We start from the raw sequence: 13,478 nt of genomic DNA, 5'->3' as shown, positions 1-13,478 counted from the left end.
ATTTTTGGTTCAGAAAACTAAATTTATACAGCAGTGTTTTGTACAGTAAATCATAAAATTGAACATCTAGAAGTGAACATCTGAGAATGATAACATCATCGAATTACAAGCTGCAACATTGTGTGTAATACATATTACTAACAACAAGATGTCCAAAGAAATAAAATGGACTGTCATAAGTGCAGTTTGTCATAACTTGACTACATTGTAAGTCGGGGACTACCTATAATAGCTAAGAGAAGAAGCCCAAGCAGAACTTATGGGTCTGGAATGGAGAGAGCTGGATTGCTCAGCATAAACAAGTATGAGAAGAATATTATTTTTCTTTTTTGGAGTGGCTGAAAGGCAGCAAAGAGAGAAAGGAACAAGAGGGCCAAAAACATAGCAGGCATCCAGAACTTAAGTTGAGAGAAATAACTTATGGACGTTTAAAGAGCCTAATTTGCAATTTTAGATTATTTGAAGAGGGAACACCAAGAAACTTCTCTTGCTGTTACTCATTACTTCAGTAAAAAGCTGCCACACACAGATGCTTCACAGAGCGATATTTTGGGATTGTGAGAGGGAAAGAATCATAAAGAAATGGTATCCTGTGTCTGGTTAGATTCCAGGGCAGGGATGAAGGGATAACAAGACATAAGATAAGGAACAGTGTCAGTAGGAAACCAGGGCCCAGGTTGATTTGATGAAGCAAACTCCCTGGACATTTTCAGAACTCCTGGGGCAGGTACTGGATTTCCCTTAAGATGTAGGGTGCAGGTTCTTAAGAGCAGCAGGTGACATCTGATTACACTTCTGAGGGGCAGGACCATGTCTTTGTCTTTTGTGTATCACATAATGCCTCTACAGGCACTAGTACAAACCTCCTAGGAAGAATTTATAAATGTTTGTTGAATAATTTATAATGGTGAGATGAAATCTCAGAACCTTATTGCCAAACAGGGAATCAGAGGCATCCCAGGGGCCTTCAAGTCTGAGACACAGGAACTGTTCTGCATGCAGATGAACACTCAGTTGCCCCAAGAGCCTGGTTGGAGGGGCTCCTAGCCAGAAATGCCTTCCCTACCAGTCAGTCCCAGACTGACAGTCCCTCCATTAGGCATATTAGAGGAGACTGAAGACAACAGATTCAAGAGCAATGCCTTCATACCTGGTTCTCATAACCCAGCATACAAAAAATCCCTGTCGCATTTTGAAAAGGTTCTCCAACAATGACCCTTAAGACTCATTACCTCATTTCCATCATTTTAATTTGAAAAAAAGAAAAGACCAAACTAGTGATTCATTGGGTTATGAGTGGTGTTTTAGGCAGAGCCACCATGTCAAAAGAAAAAGTCAAATAAACAAATGGTATTTTTAAGATACAGGCAGTTCACAGCTTGTATCATTTTACCATATTTATTCAGTCTATATGCTTAGCAAATAATCTGAGAAGCTGAACTATGTGAAGAAGAAAGGGGCATCAAGATTGGAGGAAGACTCTAACAACCTGCAATATGCAGATGACACAACCTTGCTTGCTGAAAGTGAAGAGGACTTGAAGCACTTACTGATGAAAATCAAAGGCCACAGCCTTCAGTATGGATTTTGCCTAAACATAAAGAAAACATAAATCCTCACATCTGGACCAATAAGCAACATCATGGTAAATGGAGAAAAGATTGAAGCTGTTAAGGATTTCATTTTACTTGGATCCACAATCAACTCCTATGGAAGCAGCAGTCGAGAAATCAAATGACATGTTGCATTGGGCAAATCTTCTGCAAAAGACCTCTTTGAAGTGTTAAAAGGCTAAGATGTTACCTTGAGGACTAAGGTGAACTAGACCCAAGTCATGGTGTCTTCAGTCACCTCATATGCATGCCAAAGGTGGACAGTAATAAGGAAGACCACAGAAGAACTGATGCCTTTGAATTATGGTTTTGGCGAAGAATATTCAATACAAGAACGAATGAATCTGTCTTGGAAGAAGTACAGCCAGAATGTTCCTTAGACACAAGGATGGTGAGACTTTGTCTCATGTACTTTGGACATGTTATCAGAAGGACATCATGCTTGGTAAAGTAGAGGGTTAGCAAAAAAGAAGAAAACCCTCAACAAGATGGATCAACAGAGTGGCTGCAACAATGGTCTCAAACACAGCAAAGACTGTGAGGGTGGAGCAGAACCAGAGGATACTGTTTCATTTTATTATACACAGGGTCAGTATGAGTCAGAACGGACTCAATGGCACCTAACAACAGTCCTCAACTTACAACTGGTTTTCGTTCCAATGACTGGGTCCTAAGTCGGTTCTGATTTAAGTCGAATACCTCATTATTTTAGTTTTCATTATTATTGCTATTTATTATCAGTATCTTTATAAATCTGATCTTACTTGTTCTTGGGTGTTAGAAACACTACATACAAACTTACAGATATATTTTAATACATACATACATAAAAAATACAAAAATCACTCTTAAAAATGGATGGTCGTAAGTGCAGTTCGTTGTAACTCGAATACGTCGTAGGCCAGGGACTAATACTGTTTCACAGAATTATTTCTGTCTTTGTGAGATGATGTGTAAAGAAAAGTGAAATTCTTGACAGTCATTCACGCTCTATTAACCCAACATATACTATGTCAGGCACAGGTGACAATAATGTGGACAGGATGAAATGAGCCCTAGCCTTCATGGTAATAGCATTGTAATGGGAGATACCACATGTAAAGGGGAAGTTATGACACAAAGTAGTACGTGCCCAAATTGGGGAATACAACATGAAATGAGAGGATATACTCAAAGGGTGAGCTCAGACTCCAGTCAAGGACAGCCTTTGAAAAACAGTAGTATGTGAATTGAGACTTACATGATGGATAGAATTCGGCTCAGAAAGAGGCAACGAGGAAGGGAAGAATGTTTTAGACAGAGGGAAAAACATGCATTGGACTAAAAACCCAGGTTAAACCTGGAAACACTTCACCAACAAAGCAGGGGCAAGAAATTGTTTGTTTTCTCAATTTGGCATTTTCAAAAAAGATGAAAGTAACATTCACTGAAAAATCAAGTAATCAATCAAGAAATAGTCTAATTGACAAACGTGTACATGCACCACTTTGGTCTCTCATCTTACCAAGCTTTTGTTCAAAAAAGATACCTTGCCTCTGATCGTTGTGGAGTTGTGTGGCTGTCCTAAAGTGTGCTGCTCTCTCGTGCCCACCCCCCAAGTCTATTTTTGTTAGGCTCGAAAGAGCTGATGGAGCCCTGGTGGCCCAGTGGTTAAGAGCTCAGCTGCTAACCAAAAGGTTGGCAGTTCAAATGCACCAGCTGCTCCTTGGAAACCCTAGGGGGCAGTTCTACCCCTTCCTACAGTGTTGCTATGAGTTGGAATCGACTAGACCGCAACAGGGTTTTTTTTTTTTTTTTTTTTTTTAACTGCCTAAATTGTACTATATACTTTAGAATTATTTTTGTTTTGAATTACAAATGCAGAGTTGTCACAATCTTTTCAATGCTAAGTGCTGCTTACTGAATACTTATTATGCCCCAGCACTGCTCTGAGTGTTTTACATACATTAGCTCATTTAATCCTCACAATAATCCTATTTTATATAGACAAGAAATTATAATATAATTTTTATAGACAAGGAAGCTGAGACAAAGAGGTTTAGTAAACTGCCTGAAGCAGTGACATTATTAAGTGACAAAGTTGGGATCTGAAGCCAAGTAGTCTGGTGCCAGCGTCTGCGCTCCTAACTATACATTTTGTGTCCATATGCTGGGGAAATGAAGTAAGTTCCGTATAAACCCAAAACCAAACCCACTGTTGTGGAGTCAACCCTACAGGACAGTGTGTAACTGCACCATAGGGTTTCCAAGACTGTAAATCTTTATGGAAGCAGACTGCCAGCTACATCTTTCTCCCAGGGAGTGGCTAGTGGGTTTGAACTCCTGACCTTTAGGTTAGCAGCTAAGTGCTTAACCACAGCGTCACCAGGGCTCCTTAAGTTCTCTATAGCCAGTGCATACTCAAGAAATTATGCTAAACAGGAAAACAAGGACAAGGTCATGAAAGGTCTTCTGAGCCTCATCAGGGAGTTAGAACATCTTCATGAGGGTAACAGAGTGTCTCTGAAGATTTTCAAGCATAGAAATGACATGATCCAATTTGCTTTGTACCAAGATCTCACAGGCTGCAATGAGAACCAATGAGGGAGGATCAAGGGCACAGATAGGGAGACAAGGAGGTGATAGAAGTATTCCAGGTCAGAGACAGTAATTGCTTGATCCAGGACAGTAGCCAGGGAGATGGAGACAACTGCTTGGGAGATAGTTAAGAGGAAGAATCAACAGAACTTCGTGACTAACTGGAGGGGGGTTGACTGATGGAGAGGGAAAGCCAAGGATGATGCCTGCATTTCTGGGTACATGGTAGTGGGATACACTGAAGGGGCAAGTTGGGGAAAAACATTTAAGTTCATATGAGTTCAGACTTGGACTTGCTCTATTTAGGGTGCCTGAGTTTATGTAATGAGCAGTTGGCTATGAAAATCTGAAGTTCACAAGAAAAACAGTGGTATGGATTGAATGGTGTTCCCCAAAAATATGTGTTAAAATCCTAACCCCTGGTCCAGTAAACATAACCTCACTGGAAACATGGGTTTTCTTTTGTTATTAAGATCATGCCAGAATAGGGTGGGTCCTAAACCTAATGACTTCTGAGTTATAAAAAGAGCAGAATAGACACAGAGACATACCAAAAACATGAAGGACTCCTGAACCACGAGAGAATAAATTCCTGTTCTTTAAAGCCATCTATATGTGGTATTTTTGTTGCAGCAGCATTAGCTACCTAAGAGAGATAGTAATTAAAGCATGGGAGTAGATAAGGTTCCCCACAGCAAGTGGGCTGTGTGAAATGAAAAGAAAGCCAGGAATAGAATTTCACCAACATTTAAGAAGACAAGAAACTCACAAAAGTCCTTTGTGAAATTAGTCATCAGATAGTAGGAAGTCATGAAGGCAAAATGTCAGAGGAATGAAGAGAAAAAAATGTCAAGAAGGGAATCAGTTGACGCCATAGAGTTGATTCCAACTCACAGTGATCCCATGAGTGTCAGAGTAGAGCTGTGCACCAAAGCGTTTTCAACGGCTGCTGTTTTGGAAGCAGATCACCAGGCCTTTTTTCTGAGGCACCTCTGAACTTGAACCTCCAAACATTGAGTTAGCAGCAGAGTGCTTTAATCATTTCTACCACCTGAGGACCACTTTCAGAGAGAGTAAAGTCAAAGGGCTCCACTGTATCCAGAGGATTTAGCAACAAGAACATTCTTAGTGATTTTGGCAAGAGCTTTGTAATGCAGAGAGAAGGCAAAAGCCAGAGGCAGCAAACTGAAGAAAGTTTGGGAGATGAAAAGTGGAAACAGGCTGTAAACCACCTGTCACGAGGTTTGACTAGGAAGGGAAAGACGAAATTTGGCATAAAAGTACAGTTGTCATCATTGTAACCGCTGCTTTCCCAAAGATGTCATCACGGTCAAAGACTGATGGAAAGAAGCAGAGGTTAAAAATGAAAGAGAAATCAAGAGTGATTATGAAGAGAGGTTCCGGAAAAGGCAGATAGGTTGAGATTCCAGGTAAAACTGGATGCTTGACCCAGATGAGAGGAGGGAAGGAGCAAGGATGGAAGGCAGGCACTTGGTAGGGGCAGAACAAGAAGTAGAGGCCATTTCTGAGTCACGGCTTCTTTATTCTCTGTGAAATAGAAGGCAAGATAATGTGCTGGGAATGAGAGGGAGGATATGGGAAGGGACATTTACGGAAAGTGTTTCTCTTCTTCACTGCCTTCACTGGTCCTTGCGGTAGGTAACTCAACTCAGTGCCTGGAATCACCAATTCACTAACGGGGACTCATCCTATACACCCTGCCTTTTTTTTTTTTTTTCTTTTTGAGGAAATAGTTCAAAAATTAAATATGGAAGAAATTATGCTAGACAGAATGGAGTTATAGAAGTAGATAATGGATCCTGTTTAGAAAAAATAACCAAGAAAGTGCCTGAAAAAACACATTGCCATAGAGTCAATTTCAACTCATAGTGACCTTATAGGACACAGTAGAACTGCCCCATACAGTTTCCAAGGAGCGCCTTCACAGATTCGAACTGCTGACCTTTGGTTAGCAGCCGTAGCTCTTAACCACTACATCACCAGGGTTTCCATCAAGAAAGTAGCCTAGTAATGATAAAGCATTTCAAGGGGTGGACATTTCTGTATAGGATATATAGGATACAATCTTCCAAAATATTTGTTTTTGTATATTTCTGTATCCATATTAAACCTTGAAGTCTCTGTGATATCTATATACAAAACTTTTCCATGGGATAAGAAATCTCAACAACAAATATTTGTGAAGTTTTGGGTTCTTTTTTATCTCCCATATTTCATAATATGATATTATAATACTGAGAACTGAGTCAAACTTATATCACAAATTTCTTGATTTTTTGTAAAACCGTGTCATAAGAAACACAGTACATTATATTGCTTGGATATCCCTTCATTTGATCCCATGCATTAAATTTCATTCAGAAGAAAAAGCAAAAGCCGTACCTTTTTAAGAACTGGTATGCTTCTCCCTTCCTGATAACAAAAATTATGCAACTTACTAGGTTCCCCCCCTGACATAGCTGCAGGGAAAGTCTTACGTCTAATTAGAGCAATGAAAGTTGTCCTTGTGGTTAGCATATACCTTCTTTTTCATTTCAGGGTCTCAAATATTTTTTTCTGGTATGTTAGCCTGTATTGATGTGTCCCTTCTGGACACATTCTTTTGGAATATGTGATACAAATCAATTAATTAGAAGGCCAACTTAATCTTGTGAATAGTTGAAAGCAAGTCAATTTTTCCAAGAAGACCTGTATGTTTGCCTAGTCATACCAAAAACAAACCTGTTGCCGCGAGTCAATTCCAACTCATAGCGACCCTATAGGACAGAGTAGAACTGCTCCATAGGGTTTCCAAGGAACAGCTGGTAGATTTGAACTGCCTACATTTTGGTTAGTAGCTGGGTTCTTAACCACTGTGCTACCAGGGCTCCTTCCTAGACACAGCACATGATAAATCTGAATAAACCAAATACTCAGCTTTGCTCTAAAATCATGACCCTACACTGGAAAAAGTTATCTTAAAAAATTCTCATACTTGTGTCCAAATCTGCTAAGTGGAATTTCAAAATCTTATTAAACCACAAAGCAATGTTCAAAGAAAACTATATATATAAAAATATATATAATTCAAGTGTATTTAAAAAAATTTTTTTTGGACCCAGTGTTTTACCAGAATTTTGTTGCCCGTTCACCCTGGCTGTCTTCCAGAAGGTGGTTTTCTAATTTTTCTGAGGATAATCGAAACTCTGCTTGCTTGGTACTTTATTCTTTCAAGTGATTTGTTCTACTCAGTTTACACCATTCACACGCCTCATGTTCTCTTCCAAGAACCAGCCCACAATACTGAGAGGTGATACACATCTGGTACCTTTAAAAGCAGCATCTGCACTGCCTGCAATAATTAGCATTTTGCTTTACGGTGCATCCTGCTTTGCATTTATACTGCACCTTGAATCAAATGACTTTAAGACCCTGAATTAGTTCATCTACACAACACTGCTGTCTTGCCTGATATCTCAGAAAGATTTGAAGAAATTTTATTCAAATTTAACCTAGAAAATGGGTGAAAGTGAAATTAGGCAAGCAAAGCAATAAAGCAACAAACCCAAAAAAAAAAACACCTGAAGATGAAAAACCTGGTTCTACGTCCATGAGCCAAGCTACTTCCCTAAGAATTCCTGAGAGCTAATGAAAGTAATAACACTATGCACAGCTTGCTTACACCTATATCCTGCACACCGGCGTACTCTCAATAGCCTACACTTCTTCTCCATGGTAGTCTTAGAGTGAAGCAAACATTATTCGGAAGACAATAAAGGACAGCAATCCTGTAAATCTGCCCTTATGCTAACAGAGTAAAACAGGTTTTTTTTTTAATTGTTCAAGAATGCCATGTTGCTGCCTCCATAAACATGATGGATTGTTTAAAGGCAATTTTTATAATGATTCCTAGAGGCTATAAATATTCTACTTTGCCTTTGTAAAAATCTGATTTCCTTCCCCCTCCATACACCTATACACTGGGGAATGAAAAAGTGATACATGTAAGTTCTGTCCTGATCAGTGTAGATGTTGTTGTTAAGCATGGTCGAGTTGCTTCCAACTCATAGAGACCCGATGTATAATAGAATGAAACACTGCCTGATCCTGTGTCATCCTCACAATAGTAGGTATGCTTGAGCTCATTGTTGGAACCATTGTGTCAGTCTATCTCGTTGAGGGTCTTCCACTTTTTCACTGGCCCTCTACTTTACCAAGCATGATGTCCTTCTCCAGGGATTGGTCCCTCCTGATAACATGTCCAAAGTAAGTGAAACAAGTCTCCCCAGCCTTGCTTCTAAGAAGCATTCTTACTGTACTTCTTCCAAGACAGATTTGTGCATTCTTCTCGCAGCTCATGATACAGTGAAATGTGTGAGAATCACAACTCGACAGGACTGTCTTCTTTTTTCCTCGTCTCCCAAGTTTTCCACTTTTGACAGGGTGCTTGCTAGCGTTCTCTACTAAGACTCCTGACTCTTTTTAGTGTTGGATTTTCTTTCTCTGACTGGTTTCCACCATACAGACATTCCTGCTTTCACAAGTTTTACTGTATATTCAATATTCTTCACCAATACCATGATTCAAATGTGCCAACTCTTCTTCAGTATCCCTTTTTCATTGTCCAGAGTTTGCATGCATATGAGGTGATTAAAAATATCAGGACTTGGGATTAGGCACACCTTAGTCCTCAAAGTGACATCTTTGCTTTGTAACATTTTAAAGAGGTCTTTTACAGCAGATTTGCCCAATGCAATATGTCCTTTGATTTCTTGACTGCTGCTTCCACGTGCATCGATCGTTAATCCAAGTAAAATGAAATCCTTGACAACGTCAGTCTTTTCTCCATTTATCATTGTGTTGCTTATTGGTCGAATTGTGAGGATTTTTGTCCTTTATTTTAAGCTGTAATGAATACTGAAGGCAGCAGTCTTTGATCTTCATCAGTAAGTGCTTCAAGTTCTCTTCTCTGTCAGCGAGGCTCTGTCATCTGCATATCAGAGGTAGTTAATGAGTCTTCCTGGAATCCTGATTTTCCTTCCGCTCCATGCACCTATATACTAGGGAATGGAAAGGGGGTACATGTAGGTTCTGTCCTCATCAGTATAGGAGTTTAGCAACTTGTTTCATTTTAGCATGGGAGCTGAAATTGTGAATTTAATCAGTCCCCAAAGCCCTTTTTCAATCTCATTTAGCCTTTCCATGATGTGGGACTACGTCGGTACATTTTAGAAGTTTCTCCATGTTTATAGGATGATTCACAATTTACAGTTTAATATAAATAAGTTGTCCCAATATCATCTTATCTCTACTAGGTTGAGATGCTACCCTTAACATGTACAAAATTTCCATTATTTTTCTGGTGTCTCTTTCCTAAACTTCCTATTTATTCCTCTGGTCTGTTTATGCACTCATAGCATGCTGTATTGAGCCCTGAGGTTCTGTAATAGATTTAACTCCTCATAGTACTAATCCTTCTTCAATGTTCTTTTTCAGAATTTTATTAACTATTCATATTTATTTTTTCATGTGTTATTTTGTATTAACTTGTCATTGTTGGTTGTCATCAAGTCAATCCCAACTCATAGTGACCCCACATGATAGAGTAGAACTTCCCCATAGGGTTTTCTTAGCTGTAATCATTATGAAAGCAGATCTCCAGGTCTTTCTCCCGAGGAACCACTGGGTGGGTTCAAACCAAGGTTTCAAACCTTTTGTTCTGGTTCAAACCCCTGCTGAGAATTTGCCTTTCTAACAAGTTCCCAGGTGTTGCCAATGCTGCTGGTTAGGGACCAGTTCTGAGAACCACTAGCAGAGCAGTGGTTCTCAAAATTTATCATACGTAAAAATCACCTGGGGATCTTGTTAAAATGTAGATTCTGATTCAGTGTATCTGGGGTGGAAATGCAAATTCCCAGCAGGAGTTCGAACTGGAACAAATCAGTATGAAGCCCTGGCTCAAACCAACGACCTTTTGGTTAGCAGCTGAGCACTTACCCATTGTACCACCAGGGTTCCTTTTGCATTAATGTGTTAAAAAAAACAAAAAACTATTGATCCTTTTATTGGGATGCCAATTTATAAATTAACTTAGGAAGAAGTGGTATCTTTATTAGCTATTCCTACCCAAAACGTGATATATCTTTCAATTTGTTCAATAGTTCTTCACATTTTTCAGCAGTTTTAAAGGTGTATTTATACAGATCATGCACGTGTGTCATTAAGTATACACATAGGTATTTTATTTTTATGCTGCTATTGAACATGATATTTTCTTCAATTAGCTCTTTTATGCTGACCCTGTACTTTACCAAGCATGATGTCCTTCTTCAGGGACTGGTCCTTTCTGACAACATGTCCAAAGTACGTGAGACATAGTGTCTCCATCCTTGCTTCTAAGGAGCATTCTGGTTGTACTGCTTCTAAGACATATTTGTTCAAGAGAGATTGTATTGTGTGTTTGTAACATACCTTATACATCAGGACAAATTCTAAAGCAATCATAGATTTACATGTAAATAATTAATCATATAAGAAAATGTGGGAGAAATCCTTTATAACCTTGCTGTCAAGGAATTCTTTCAAAATACATTGAAATCTGTATGAGCCAGAACTCGAAAGGACTACCTTGTATTTCTGGGTCTCACAAGTTCTCCACCTTTGACAGGGTGCGTTCTTACCACTTTTTTATTGCTAGTTTTAGTGGAAAATGTTTGAGCTTTCCTTTTCTGACAGGTTTCCACCTTACACAGGCTCGGGCTGTCTCAGGTTTTGCTGCACTGCTCAAAATCCAGTAGTCATAAAAGAAAAGATAGACAATTTTGATTACATTAAGAAGAAAGACTTCTACATGACAAAAATAAAAGCAAAGTCAAAAGACAAAAAAATGAACTTTTAAAAATATATTTTCAATTCATATAACAGAGAAAATGAAATTAATATATAATAATGCTCCTAAAACATGATTTCAGTGATTATATAGATCCATAACCCAAAAGAAAAGAGACAAAGGATATGAACAAACTTCAAAGGAAATTATATAAAAATGGCTCATAATCCCATGAAAATGTACTGAACCTCACTCATGAGAAAAGAAATAAAAATTAAAATGACACTGATATTATGTCTTACCTATCAACATGGCTAAAATCTAAAAACTTAATAATACACTATTCTAGCAAGGCTGTAGGCAAACAGACATTTTCAAACTTCATTGGTAGGAATATAAATTCCTGCAACCTTATAGGTATCCATTTGTCAATATCTATCAATATTGCAAATTCAATACCATTTGATTTAGCTGTTCTGTTTCTGGGAATTTGTCCTACAGACATACTTGTCCATGTTTAAAATGAAGAACTTATAGTACAAGATGATTCATTACAGCACTGTTGGTAAGAACTAGCAGTTGGAGATATTCCTAGTGTTTATCTATAGGAGACTGGTTAAATGAGTTACCCATACAATGGAATGTTGTACAACAAGATAAAAGAATAAGGAACCGTTCAGTGTCAAAATTTTCAAAGTCTTTTAAGATATTGTAAAGTGAAAACAAAAAATCAAAATGCAAGCCATATGGTATACCTTTTCCATTAAAAAAATGGAAAATAAGTAAGAATTCATATTTGTATTTGCTTGTGTATGCATAGGAAACCCTGGGGGTGTAGTGGTTAAGTGCTATGGCTGCTAACCAAAAGGTCAGTAGTTCAAATGCACCAAGCGCTCCTTGGAAACTCTATGGGGCAGTTCTACTCTATCCTGTAGAGTCCCTATGAGTCGGAATCGGCTGGATGGCAAGGGGGTAAGGGTGTATGCATAAACAAATTGTAGAAGGATATACATGACAATGGGGTAAGAAACTTGGTAAATTGGAAACAGGGGAAGGAAGAAGTCATTTCACTACAGGCCTTTTTATTATTAGAATTTCCTTAAGTTTTTCCACCAATTAATAAATTAAAAAAAATAAAGTGTAGAGACTTTTAGAACACTGAGAGCAGAAAAGCAGGTCAAAACACCCCTTCCAGGGCAGCTGAAAAATAAGCAAAATGTGTCAAGGAATCTTTTCCAGAGATGTTGATCTCAATAGATTCCCCACCCCCCCCCACCCCCACCCCCCGCCCCGTGTGGTAGTAGAATAATTTTCTGAAGTGAAAGGAAATTTTTCCAATAAGGAAGAAAAGAAGGAATGAAAGAGGGAGGGAGGAAGGAAGAAAGTGAGATTAACGGTAGGGAAATGTTCTGGTGAGCGTTAGGAAAAATAAGGACTCCTTGCCTCAGAGTCAGTTTCAGCACTTCACAAAAAGTACTCCTAAGCAGAAGCGCTGGACTGAGGAAATAGATGAGGCCACACTAAAAGGAAATACAGAAGTCAGCTTCTCGGGCTGAAGGACTACAACTACCAGAGTCTCCCCTAGGTTGAGTCTAACACAACTAAATGGTGCCTGGCTACCACCACCAACTGATCTGACAGGGATCATGATAGAGGGTCCAGACAGAGCTGGAGAAAAATGCAGGTCAAAATTCTAACTCACAAAAAGAAAAAAAAAAAAAAGACTTACTGGCCTGACAGAGACTAGAGAAAGCCCGAGAATACAGCCCCCAGACACCGTTATAGCTCAGTAATGAAGTCACTACTAAGGTTCACCCTTCAGCCAAAGATTAGACAGGCCCGTAAAGCAAAATTAGACTAAATGGGCACACCAGCTCAGGGGCAAGGATGAGAAGGCAGGAAGGGACAGGAAAGCTGATAATGCGGAACCCAAGGGGAGAGTGTTGACCATGTTGTGGGGCTGGCAACCAATGTCACAAAACAATATGTATAGTAACTGTTTAATGAGAAACTTGTTTGCTCTGTAAACCTTCATCTAAAGTACAATTTTAAAAATTAAAAAAAAAAAAATTCAGCTTCTCATCAACTGATATATTCATCCTGTCTCAGTGAACATTTGCTCAGACTGGCAGACAGATAATAGGAAAATGATGTCATGTACTTAAAGGCATATACTAGGTTAAAGGGAAAATTAGATATGGAAACCCAGTTGCTGGCTTCGACAAATATATAAAGTTCTGTTTTCCTTCTGGGACGGTCCATTCCCCAATTTTCTCTCCACTCCTGTTTGTCTGTCTCATAACCAAATTATTAGTATGAATATGCATCATCTTTTTTTTTATCATAAAATATAAAAGAAATGAAAAGTACCAAGTTAAACAGTAAGCAGACCCACGGAGATGTACCATCTTAATTTTGTTCAATAACAGATCAAAATAGGCCTGCCTTCTATCAAAGAT

The 13,478-nt window shown here is 38.8% G+C and overlaps 1 long non-coding RNA gene across 21 annotated transcripts in view; it reads right to left on the bottom strand.

Moving 5' to 3' along the window:
- The window catches only part of LOC126077941 (uncharacterized), a 134,204-nt gene that overhangs the window by 49,062 nt on the left and 71,664 nt on the right, over window positions 1-13,478 (bottom strand). For 15 of the 21 annotated variants that reach the window (XR_007517893.1, XR_007517895.1, XR_007517900.1 and 12 more), the window contains one exon: window positions 10,818-10,969. The exons of 2 other annotated variants lie outside the window; for them this stretch is intronic. This is a non-coding gene — a long non-coding RNA (uncharacterized LOC126077941). Of the gene's footprint in view, window positions 1-6,520; window positions 9,251-10,817; window positions 10,970-13,478 lie in introns of those variants that run through there. 4 more of the 21 variants (XR_007517899.1, XR_007517901.1, XR_007517905.1 and 1 more) reach the window with 3 other exon arrangements.

The sequence above is a fragment of the Elephas maximus genome, chromosome 6 (genome assembly GCF_024166365.1).
Source record: "Elephas maximus indicus isolate mEleMax1 chromosome 6, mEleMax1 primary haplotype, whole genome shotgun sequence".
Classification (NCBI taxonomy): Eukaryota; Metazoa; Chordata; class Mammalia; order Proboscidea; family Elephantidae; genus Elephas; species Elephas maximus.
Note: the sequence above shows the minus strand (reverse complement) of the source record. Positions and strands in the feature narration are given on the sequence as shown.